At 60.2% G+C, this 11245-nt stretch overlaps 1 long non-coding RNA gene across 2 annotated transcripts; it reads right to left on the bottom strand.

Moving 5' to 3' along the window:
- Positions 1–7578: 7578 nt before the first annotated feature.
- LOC131499570 (uncharacterized) lies at positions 7579–10603 on the bottom strand. 2 transcript variants are annotated; one of them, XR_009255956.1, is made up of 2 exons: positions 10433–10603; positions 7579–8869 (listed from the first exon to the last, which is right to left on the bottom strand). It is a non-coding gene; the product is annotated as an uncharacterized LOC131499570 (long non-coding RNA). The 2 variants fall into 2 exon arrangements; XR_009255957.1 differs by lacking the exon at positions 10433–10603 and adding an exon at positions 10135–10351.
- Between the last annotated feature and the right edge of the window lie 642 nt (positions 10604–11245).

The raw sequence follows: 11245 nt of genomic DNA, 5'->3' as shown, positions 1-11245 counted from the left end.
GAGGCCACTGCCAGCTGCAGGGGACACAGTGGCCCAGGGGCACACGCACACCCCTTCCCAGCCCCGCGGGAGAAGCGCGGCGGCGGCCCCGGGGAAGGCTCCTGGCAGAGGTGGTTCCCTTCCCCCCTCCGGACGCGGCTGAGCGCAGCAGGGCAGGGAAGCCAGCCCACACGCAGGGGGGGAGCCCAGAGGAGTGGAGGGTGGGGGGAGCCAGTTGCGGTAGCGACCAACTGAGCTCCTCCTGCGGCTTCCCTGCTGGACGCGGCAGGGTCCCCAACCCAAGACCCCCGGGGGTGGCCTGCAGCACGCCGGCCATGCTGAGGGCACGAGGCAGGTGCACCGTCCTGTGTGAAAGCTCCCGCCGCCTCCAGGAGCCGCCCGGGATGACAGTGCTGGCGCCTGGCTTAGTCCCGGCTGCGGGAGTGGGCGCCGTCTGGCACGGCCCAGGGGCCCCGTCAGGCCTGGGTCTCGCCTTCCCAGGATGGCCGCTGGCCGCTCCCCGCAGGGCTCCCCCAGACTTGCCCTTGGCCGGAGGGTCCACTTGCCTATCTGCAGGTGACCAGCGTCCTCTGCTGGCTGGACGTGTTCCGAGGCCAATCCGCCCCACCTTGGGACAATTCCTGCAGCCGTCCCAGCCCCAGGCTCCCGTGGGGTCGGCCGAGGCCTCTGTCATGACCGCACGCAGCTGGGTGTCCCCTCTGCCCAGCGGGGCCACCCCAGTCAGCCCCCACCTCACACCTCTGGCTCGGAGCCTGCCTTCGGGGAGCCCACGCCAGGCCGCGGGACAAAGGGGAGGTGGTCTGTCCCCTTGCCCCCTCTCTCCTCTCGGTCTTCACTAGAACTCTGGTTCCGTCGTGCCCGTGAGGAGTCCGAAGAAGCCCAGGGAGTCTGGGGGCTGATAAAAAGGCGTTCCCAATACCACTCCCAGGGCAAAGCAGGAGGGCCGAGAATCCCTGGCCTCTCTGGACACTGGAGCTGGCCACTAGCTGACTCCTGCTGCCTTCCTTTGGCCCCAGAGGAAACTGTCTCTCACCAAACGCGGGGAACTCAGGACCACCGCTGGGAACCTCCCAGACGAGAGAACCCGCTTCCACGGGCGTCCCGACACACGCGTTCCGCGAGGCCTGCGGGCCGGGGATCCGAGGGACCTCAGTGACTCTCATGAGAGGAACCACCCTCTGCCGTCCCAGCAATCGGGACTGTTTCAGTCCAGTTCTGCGTGTGCTTCTCACGGCTCCGCGGGCGGCGAAAACGCCGTGCAGAGACGTCTCCCCCGGGTCACCATGCCTCCTGACCCCTCCCCGCCCCCTACTTTCTCTCCATGGTCCTCATCGCTCTTGGCTAAGAGGGCGCAAGGCGCCCACCATCAACGGCGTTCCTCATTTTCACGCTTTGCTCTGCGAAGGGGCGTAAACGAGTTCAGCCCCTCTGGAAACGTTCAGGCAGTGTTTCCCAGGGCCTGTGACTCAGCGGCCCCCCTCGCGGGTGTGTGTCCACCTGAGAGGCGTGTGCACACGCACCCCGGGGCGTGTGCGAGGTTGTTGGCAGCCGTGCTGGTCCCAGCGACCCACACTGGGAACCGCCCACAAGTCCGTGAATCCCAGAAAGGAGAAAGGTGGCCACACGCTGGGATAACAGATACTGGTGAGGGGGATGGGCCGTGGCCAAGCATGGCCACGTGGGGAGGTTCCACGGACCCACGTCCGGGCGAGAGAAGGCTGCACCCAGACCCTCCTGCCGCCTGCTCCTGTTCTCGGGACGTCTGAAACTCAGGGCATGATCAGTGAGTGTGCACGGCAGGTGGTAGTGATGCTTCGTGTCAGTGTCCTGGGGCCACAGGAACACGTCCACACAGACAGGGGCTTGAACAGCAGACATTTATCCCCTCGCTGTTCTGGAGGCCGAGGCGTCTGCAGGGCCGAGTGCCCCCCGAAGCTCCAGAAGCTCCAGGGCGGGGTCCTTCCTGCCTCTTCCACCTCCTGGCGGCTCCAGGTGTCCCTTGGCTGGTGGCCACGCCCCTCAAGTCCCCGCCTCTGCCTTCACGAGGTCTCTCCTCCGTGAGTCTGTGTCCAGATCTCCCTGTCCTCACGAGGACGGCAGCCACTGGATTTATGGCCCACCCTTCTCCAGCGTGGCCTCACTGGATCACAGTTTCATCTGCAAAGCCCCTGTTTCCAAATGAGGCCACGTTCTGTGGTTCCAGTAGACGTGAACTGGGCAGGGGATGTCATTCACCTCTTTAGATGCTCGAAGCAGGGCTGAGACAGGTGAGTTCCGGAAGCAGCTTCGTGTGCAGGTGGCGTTCTGGTTCCGGTTCCACGGCAGTGACCTCGTGACCGCCATCGAGCCGCGCACGCCGAGGATCTGAGCAGCGTACGGAGTGCGCGTGACCCTTCCGTAACACGTTTACGTTAAAGAAGAGGGTGGTGAGGAAGCAAACAAGGACAATACAGATGTGTTCATTCCACGGACACGAGCGCATCTCATCGCCTTTCTGGGGCTGCTCTAACAAATGGCCCCAAAACCGGTGGCTTAGACAGAACTTTATCGTCTGGCAGTCCTGGAGACCAGAAGTCTGACACAGCGCTGCTGGGACTAACGTCCAGGTATCCGTAAAGCTGGTTCCTTCTGGAAGCCCTGGGTAGGATCCGTTTCTTGGCCTTCCCCAGCTTCTGGAAGGCCCCTGCGTTCCTTGGCTTGTGGCCCCTCCTCCGTGTGCAAAGCCATCGGCATGGCATCTTGCTCCTCTGTGACCGACCGCCCCTCTCTTGTGAGGACACTGTGCCAGTGTGGATGCCCCAGGACCATCTCCCCCCACTCAAGGTCCTGAACTGAATCACATCTGCAAAGTCCCTTGTGCTCTGTAACGTACTCACAACTTCCAGGGATTAGGATGTGGACGTCCCGGGGGCTGTCAGTCTGCCGGCCTCTTACGTACCATGTGGCCTCAGACAGAGAAGGGGAGTCTGGATGGGTGAGCCACACCCAGGCCGAACCAGCACCCCAACCTGACCCCCGAGCCCAAGGTGGGTCTTGGTGGTGAGGATATGTCACTCCACAAATCGTGGAGCCACCAGGGCCTTTAAAAGCCAGGATTTGGGACACCTGGGTGGCTCCGTCGCTTAAGAGGCTGACTTCAGCTCAGATCTTGGTCTTGTGGTTTGTGGGTTCGAGCTCCGCAGCAGGCTCCGTGCTGACAGCTCAGAGCCTGGAGCCTGCTTCAGATTCTGGGTCTCCCTCTTTCTCTCTGCCCCTCCCCACTCACCCTCTGTCTCTCTCTATGTCAAAAATAAATAAACATTAAAAAAATTAAAAAAAAAAAAAAAAGATGGGTGCCTGGGTGGCTCAGTCAGTTAAGCGTCTGACCTAAGCTCAGGTCATGATCTAACAGTCTGTGGGTTCAAGGCTCGCATCGGGCTCTGTGCTGACGGCTCGGAGCCTGGAGCCTGCTTCACATTCTGTGTCTCCCTCTCTCTCTGCCCCTTTTCCCTGCTCACACTGTGTCTCTCTCTGTCTCTCAAAGATAAATGAACGTTAAACAATTTTTAAAAATAAAAAATAAAAGCCAGGATGCAGCATGGTGCTTGGTGGGACTGTTCCAGAACAGATCCAGACGCTGGACGCAGCCGTGGAGGATCGGAGTGAAGCCATTACAAAGCGTTTAAATGGTCCCTACGAGAAGACGTGAAGATATGTGATGTTGTGACGGTGAGAACATCCAGGGTCTCCTGCTTATAAATAACTCTCTTTATTGGAACCGGGCCTCGGACTCGTCTTGACCCAGGATGTCCCCTCTCCCCCTCGGCACGGCTATGGGTGAAGTCGGCCTGGTGGAAAATGCCGGGAAATGAATCCGCTATAAACAGACCTTTGCTTGAAAAGGGAGCCTGAAGAGGGGTGGCATTTTTCCTCGTGTGCAACGGACCCTCCGGGAAGGGGCTCCGGGCAGGCCAACCCCCGCCCACCACAGAGACTGTCCCCGTCAGGAGCTGCATTCCGCACGTGTGGTCAGGTGCATCAGTGAGACCGAGCAAGGTGCTTCTGTGCCCTCGGTGGAGAAAGGTTATGGCCCAAAGGTCTCTGTATTCGCGCCCTGGGGCCGCGGTAACAAAGGACCGCAAACAGAAAGCGTAACCCCAGACAGAGCGTGTTGGCTCCTGCTCTGGAGGCAGAAGTGTGAGATGAAGGCGTCCACAGGGCCACCACCGCGCTCCCTCGGGAGGCTCCGGGGCGAGCCTTCCAGCCACCGTCGGCTGTGGTGGCTCCACGACCCTTGGCTCCCGGCCACGTCCCTCCACCTGTGGCCGCGGTCCTCCCGTGGCTCCTCCCGTGTTTCTGTGTCTCTGTGTGTGTTTCCTGTCTCTCTGATCAGGACGTCTCCTTGGATTTAGGGCCCATCTGAATCCAGGATGATCTCATCTTGAGATTCTTACCCGATTACACGGGCAATGTCCCCATTTTCAGATAAGGGTCGCATTCTGACGTCCTGAGTGGATGTGAACTTCTTCTCGGGAGGGCACCGGTCAAACCGCCCCCCACCCCCAGACTCCAGGGGACCCTTTGCCGACACCGACCCTGGCCTCTCCCCCAGAGTGAACACTTCCAAACTTGTCCACGAACATTTTGTGGCATTTGGTGAAATGTCCGCCGATGGGAGACAGGGCCCACCCAGAAACCGGAACCCGATGTGGCGTGCGTGTGTGTGGGGCGGGGGGTGAAGCTGGGACGTCAGGAAACGTGACCGCAAACCCCATCTAGACCAGAATCTTTAAACATTGGGGCCAGGTGACCCTCCCTGCAAACAACCGCCAATGGGTGGTGGATAAAGCACACAGTCCCGGCCAGCGAGGAGGAGGAGGAGGCTGAGAGGGGCCCTGCGGGAGCCTCCTGTGCCCCAGACATGAGGGTGGCCTCCTGTGGGCTGACAAGTGTGGGAGCTCTAGGCTCCCTGCAGGGCTGACCTTGCTCCCCAAGTGACATTCTAACAGCTTCCATTTCTGGATCAACATCGATCAGGTGATTTGGTTACAGAGCCACAGGCCCACACAGAAACGATGGGCCAGGCTGCCTCTGAGGGGGGCTCGTGTGCTGGACCACCTCACGCCGTCACAGGGTGCCGGGTCCCACACCCCGCCCCAATGTCACACTTAAAATAAGCCCCCAGGTAAGCAAGGCCCCGGGGTGGGGGTGGGGCTGCCGCCGGCAGGAGGCGGGAGCTCCGGCAGGTGGGGCAGAGCAGCCCCAGCTGAGCCGGCTCTGCCCCACCCCTCCCCGCACCTGTCGCCCCTCTTCACGCCGCGTGGGCCACACGTGCTCAGCGAGGCCTCTTCCTAAAGGGACTTCTGACCCCGCAGAGTCACCCTCACTGCCGTTATCAGAGCGCAATGATCTCACCCAGGTATTTTCCCTGTTCCGTCTGTAGAATAAACTGCTGGGAGCAGGGGTCGGAGGGGGGAGCCCAGCGTGGAGCCGGCTCGAGGGGTGCGGATGGGCCTAACTCTTCCAGATGTGCGAGCGAGCGACCGTTCCGCCGTGATTCCAAGCCACGCCGTGGGGCCCTCGGCCTAGGGATGCCCATCCAGCCACGCCCAGCACTCTGTCCTGCTTTGTCCCGGCCCAGGCGCCTGTCACCCCAGAAGAGTCAGGGGTGCGGTTCCCACGCCACTGCCCTGTCCGTGGCTTGGAGTGGCTCGGCTCCTCTACAGTGGCTGTGGGCTGACCCGTGTCCCCCTGAAAGGCGGCCACGTCCTGATCCCCGATACCCGTGTATGGGGCCTTATTCGGAAATAGGGTCCTTGCAGGTGTCATCGAGTTCCGATGAACTCATGCTGGAGTAGGGTCGGGGCTCTGAGACACAGACCCCGAGGGCCGTGCGAGGTCAGGGGCAGAGGTGGAGGACGTGGCCACAGAAGAGGGTCACCTGGGGTCCCCAGGGGCTGGAAGAGGCAGGAAGGACCCTCCCCCGGAGCCTTTGGAGGCACTCAGACTGCGGCCTCCAGACTGGGAGAAAGTAATCTCTGTTGTTCTGAGCTGCCCTACCTGTGGCCCTTTGCCACAGTGGCCCCAGGCCACTCCTGGAACGCTGCTCACTAGGTTCTGGAAAGCTGGCTGCCCCTTGCTTCGGCAGCCCTGCAGATTGGAGGGGGCCTCCCCGCGTTCTGGGGCTCCCTCAGCCCCTGTGAGGTGCTGTGCTCGGAGCGAGCCTGCCCTCGGCGTCCCTGTCACAGCCCTGGGGCCAGACAAGCTCCAGCTGCTTCCGTGATGAGGGATGAGGACCACGCTTCTCGTGGTCCATGGGCTCCGCGAGTCCCTGCTTGGTGCCGCCGTGGGATGTGGGGCTGCGGCGGCTGTCGGGAGGGGGCCGCACCTGTTGCTGCGTGGGCTGGAGGAAGCTGCGGGTTCCCACCCCCCGAGCCGGCCTCTCCTCAGCAAACGGGTCTAGGAAGGACGCCACGCCGAGTCCACCATCTCATGAGGCTGGAGGGTGCGGGGCATCTGTGTCCCGGGGCCACGGCAAAAGTGACCACAGCCTGGGGTCATAACAACAGAAATCTGTCCTCTGCCAGCTCTGGAGGCCAGAGTCCACAATGGAGGCGTCTCAGGGCCGCACTCCCTCCAAAGGCTCCGGGGGGGTAGGTCCTTCCTGCCTCTCCCAGCTCTTGGTGGCCCCAGGCCCTTGGCTATGACCGAGTGCCTCCAGTCTCTGTCTTTGTCTCTAATATAATGAACTCCAGTCACTGGATTTGGGGCTGCTCTGATCCAGAATAACCTCATCTAAGCTGAACTAATGGCACCTGCAAAGACCCTCTTTCCAAATAAGGTTGCATCTGAGTTTCTGGTGGAGGGTACATTTTGGGAAGGGAGTCACTGTGTCACCCACAACAGGGGGCTACAGGTGACATTCGTAACCAGCTCCTCCTGGCGTATCTGTTCGCTGGGGTCACCAAGTCCCTCTTGAGCCCTGCACAACCCTGCGGGAGCCCATCTTGGGTGTGGACCAGCCCCCTAAACTTGTGGGGCCTGGCCCTCTCCTCATTTCCATGTGGGTGCCTTTTTCCAATGGGGATAATAATCTGTCCGGCAGGAGGATTAAGTGAGTGCCTGTATTCACAGGAGACAGCAGATGGCTGGTCAACTCGTTGATACAGTGGTTTTTGTAGGCGTCCGTGAGTCTGTCTCGGCTGGAGATGTGCTGACTCCTGCCCGCGGTGTCTTCAGCACGAGCCGCTGCTCAGAGGAGGGGGGTGGGAAGTGGCAAAGACCGCCTGGCCCCAGGGCTCGCCCCCAAGTCCCCGGTGCTTCGCAAGGGTGAGGCAGGAGGGTTTCCTCGGGGAATTCGGTGCCGGGGCCTCAGGGACTCCCTGTCCTGCGTGTGCACACTGCCCGTGCCCCCTGAAGCCGGCGCCTGTCATCTCGCGTAGACTGCTCCTGTCTGGGAGGGGATCGGGGCACCTGATGTTCCAGGGTCTGGGCTCAGCCTCAAGCACGAAGCCATCCCAGCCCCTTCTTCCCCGGTGTCTCTTTTTAAAGGATTATTATTATTATTATTATTATTAATGTTTATTTTTGAGAGAGAGAGAGAGAGAGAGAGAGAGAGACAGAGCACAACTGGGGGAGGGGCAGAGAGAGAGAGAGACACAGAATCCAAAGCAGGCTCCAGGCTCTGAGCCATCAGCACAGAGCCCGACGCAGGGCTCGAACCCACAGACCGCGAGATCATGACCCGAGCCGAAGTCAGATGCTCAACTGACTGAGCCACCCAGACACCCCTAAAGGATTATTTTTTTTAGTTGCGGTAAAATTCGCACAACCTAAGTCCGACCACTTTAAAGTGTACGATTCGGTGGCATTTAGTAAATTCACAGTCGTGTACAACCACCACCTCTGTCTGGTTCCAGAACATTCTCCTCCCCGAGAAACATGCCCCGTAGCCATCAGCAGTCATGCCCGTGCCCTACCCCAGCCTGGGCAACACCGTCTAGTTCCTGTCTCCGTGGACCCACCTGTCCTCCAGACACTTCATAGAATCCAATAGTATGCGGCCTCCGGTGACTGGCTTGTGTCACTGACCATGTTTTCTAGGTGGATCCCTGCGAATGCCAGCACTTTGTTCCTCTTCGTGGCTGCATAGTGTTCCACGGTGCGGGTCTGCTGTCTTTTGGTCCATTTGTCCATGGACGGACATTGTCGTTTCCACTCTTCGCCGTTGTGAACAGCGCTGGTTTGAACACCAACTTTCACCTCTTTGGGGTACACACCGGGGAGTGGAATCGCTGGGTCACCCGACTTTCCTTTGACCCGATGGAAGGTTTCAACCCCCTCTCAGTGCCGGCTCACCTGAGCTGTTTCCTCAAGGCTCCCCCAGCCCCTGACTTGCTGGGGAGGGCCTCATTCCCAGGCTAGCGGCCCGCGGTCAGTGGGGTGTAGGGCGTCCTTGCTGAAGCACAGACCGGTGCCTCAGAGGCGATCCCCAGAGGCGACTCGGGATCACAGACCCTGTGTGAAATGACGCTGAATTGTGTAGCGAGAAGCTTCCGCCCCCATCAGGTGTGGACCCCTGTGATTTTCCTTCTCTGTGTCCATAGACCTGGTTCCCATCCTTTGACAGTCAGAGAACCTGCTGGACCCCTGATGTGGTATTTCGTTACACTGTATTTGTTTTTACGCTTACCTTGGATTTGTGGCTGGTTTTCCCATTAGGTGAGTCTTTTTAAAGAGAAATAGTGAGTACGAGAACAGTGACGGGGAGACCACGAGATGAAAGGTTTGAGACACCCCGGGCATCAGTCATACGGGACCAGGAGGTGGACATGTGGGTGTTGCCTCAGCCTCCCTCTTCCTTTCCCTGTCTTCCTTCCTTTCCTTCTTTCTATAAAATTAAACACAATGAAGCAAGGCACTTGGTGAGTTCAGACAAACACATACACTTGCTAAACCAACACCCCATGAAGATAGAAAACGTTACTAGAAAGTGTTCTGGAGCACAGATTCCTGGTCAGACCTGCGGGATTCCGGTTTGCCAAGGCTTGGGCAGAATCCTGGGGTCCGGAGTTTAAGGGGCTCCTGGAAGGAGCCATGGGGGAGCCAGCTGGGAGGTGCCGGGTTGGGGTCAGGGTCTGAAAGCCCAACCTGGAACCCGTTCCCGGGTCCCGTCCCTCCCTCCTCGCCCGCCATGCTGTCTTCTGCCCCAGCCCCCTCGAGTGTGCATCCTTGGCCAGGTGGGCAGTGTGATGTCACTTGAGCAGGTGCACATCGTGACTTAGGGAGCTGGGCCCTGCCTGAGGCGCCACAGAGGGTGCACAAGGGACAGCTGGGGGCTGGCTGGACCCACTGACGCTTTATTTTCAAACAATTTGCATCCACATTTAAAAATGAGGAAATAGCAGATTTAAAAAAAACAAAAACAAAAACCAAATTTCTGACTTCTCTTTAAAAAAAAAAAATTCAAAAATGTAGCAGTTTGAGGCTGTAGTCTGCAGGCGCCTGAAGAGGCTGGAGCCTCCCGGCAGCTGCCCCGTCTCTCTAAGCCGCCCAGGCGCCGAACCACTGCCTCCACCTGCCCGTTCAAGTCCCTTCTCTTCTGGTCTGACCCCTGGAGGCATGTGAGATTTCAACTCCTGCCCATATAAAAACCATCCCCAAGAAGACAGCAATCCGTACCAGGCCACCGGGTTGATGAAACCCTGGGTTGTGTAACACGCGGCCCGGGTCCAAGCATCCCCTGCGGCCCCGGGCCCTCCTGGAGCCAGCAGCACAGAGACTGTGGGAGTAAAAGGTCTGGAGAGAAAGGGCAGGGGCAGGGGGATGCACCGGCTTCTTTCGGACGGTTTGCCCGGTGGGTCTGGGATCACAAGGGAACAGCCCAGGTGCCAGGGCAGACGTGAGAAGTGGGAGGAACGGGCGACAGCTCCTTTTGCCCCCAAGCCGGTTTCTCATGGGGAGCTGTGGACATCTGGGGCCAGGTCATTCTTCGTGGATGTCTGTGTTGGGGGCCCGACCTGTGCTTTGAAGGATGTTGGACAGCACCGCTGACCTGGACCCTCTAGAAGCCAGTAGCCACCCCCCCCCCCTGCAAACTGTGATGAACAGAATGTCTCCAGACACCGCCAAACGTCCCCCAGCTTGAGAACCAACCCCAGAGGCCACTCGGGGGCCCGGCCGTTGACCAGAGCTGGCCCGGGGGGCGGGGTGGGCTCTTTGCCGTCCCGGCCGGGGGGGGGGCAGAGTGTCCCCGTTTGCACATTCCCGCTCTGACACAGTGACCCCAAGGCTGCGTCCTATCAACAGGCAGGTGGCGGCATCTCACTCCCAGATCCCCTGCCCTCCCCGCCCCCCATCGGTGACTCACAGCCCCAGGTGAGGGCGGGGGCAGTGTCAGAGCAACTGCTGGGAGCATCTGGCCAACCGCGACCCAACTGCCACCTCCACTTACGCAAGTGCCAGCCTGCGCGGAGGAGGCTGAGCGCCTTCTGTTGGGAAAGAAACCCCCGGGGGCACGTTCGTTTCCTCGCCTCAGTGAACCCGGGAGCCAGGTGGATGCACCGACCGTCCTCACTCCACCCCTCATGCAAAACGCCGGTTGATGCAAGAGGTTCCAGGATTGCTCTGCTCCCCGCAACTGGGAAATGCCACTTGAGGGGGAAGCAGGCCTGCAAACCGCAGGTGACTTGTTAAAAAAAAAAAAAACACCGCCAGCTTGTGGCAGAAGGGACCTAGTGGGGCTCTGCGGAGGGGGGACTCGAGAGGGACCCACAAAAACGGGACAAACGCTGCGGGCACAGAAGGCAGAAAGGAAAGTGAGTGCCCGTGTCTCCCCACACCCACTGCGAGAGCCCGGTGGGGGGTGGGGGTGGGGCCTGCGAGGAGGGACAATGGCCCCTAGAGGGACAGGAACGCATCCCCAGTCTTCACAGGCCTCAGCAATGGGAGTTTTCTGGCCGGGGCTGCGGCTGCGGGGAGGCTCTGAGGCCTGGAACGCAGTTGGGGGAGGTGTGGGCGCATGGTGGCTGCCGACCAGGGGGCCCGGCGGCCTTGACACTGTGTTTGCCCAGCACCCTCCTCTCCGTGCTCAGCTTCACGTTGCGTAGGGGCTCGCCACCCCCAGGAGGAGGAGACGGTGACAGCGGTCAGGAACCTGTGCCCTTTCTCGCAGGGTTTCACGTCACCACACGGACGACATTCAGGGCTGGTAATTCTCGGGGGTGGGGCGCAGGGCCTTTGCATCACTGATGCACGATGTTGAGCA

The sequence above is a fragment of the Neofelis nebulosa genome, chromosome 17 (genome assembly GCF_028018385.1).
Source record: "Neofelis nebulosa isolate mNeoNeb1 chromosome 17, mNeoNeb1.pri, whole genome shotgun sequence".
NCBI classification, from domain to species: domain Eukaryota; kingdom Metazoa; phylum Chordata; class Mammalia; order Carnivora; family Felidae; genus Neofelis; species Neofelis nebulosa.
This window is presented reverse-complemented; position numbering and strand designations above follow the sequence as displayed.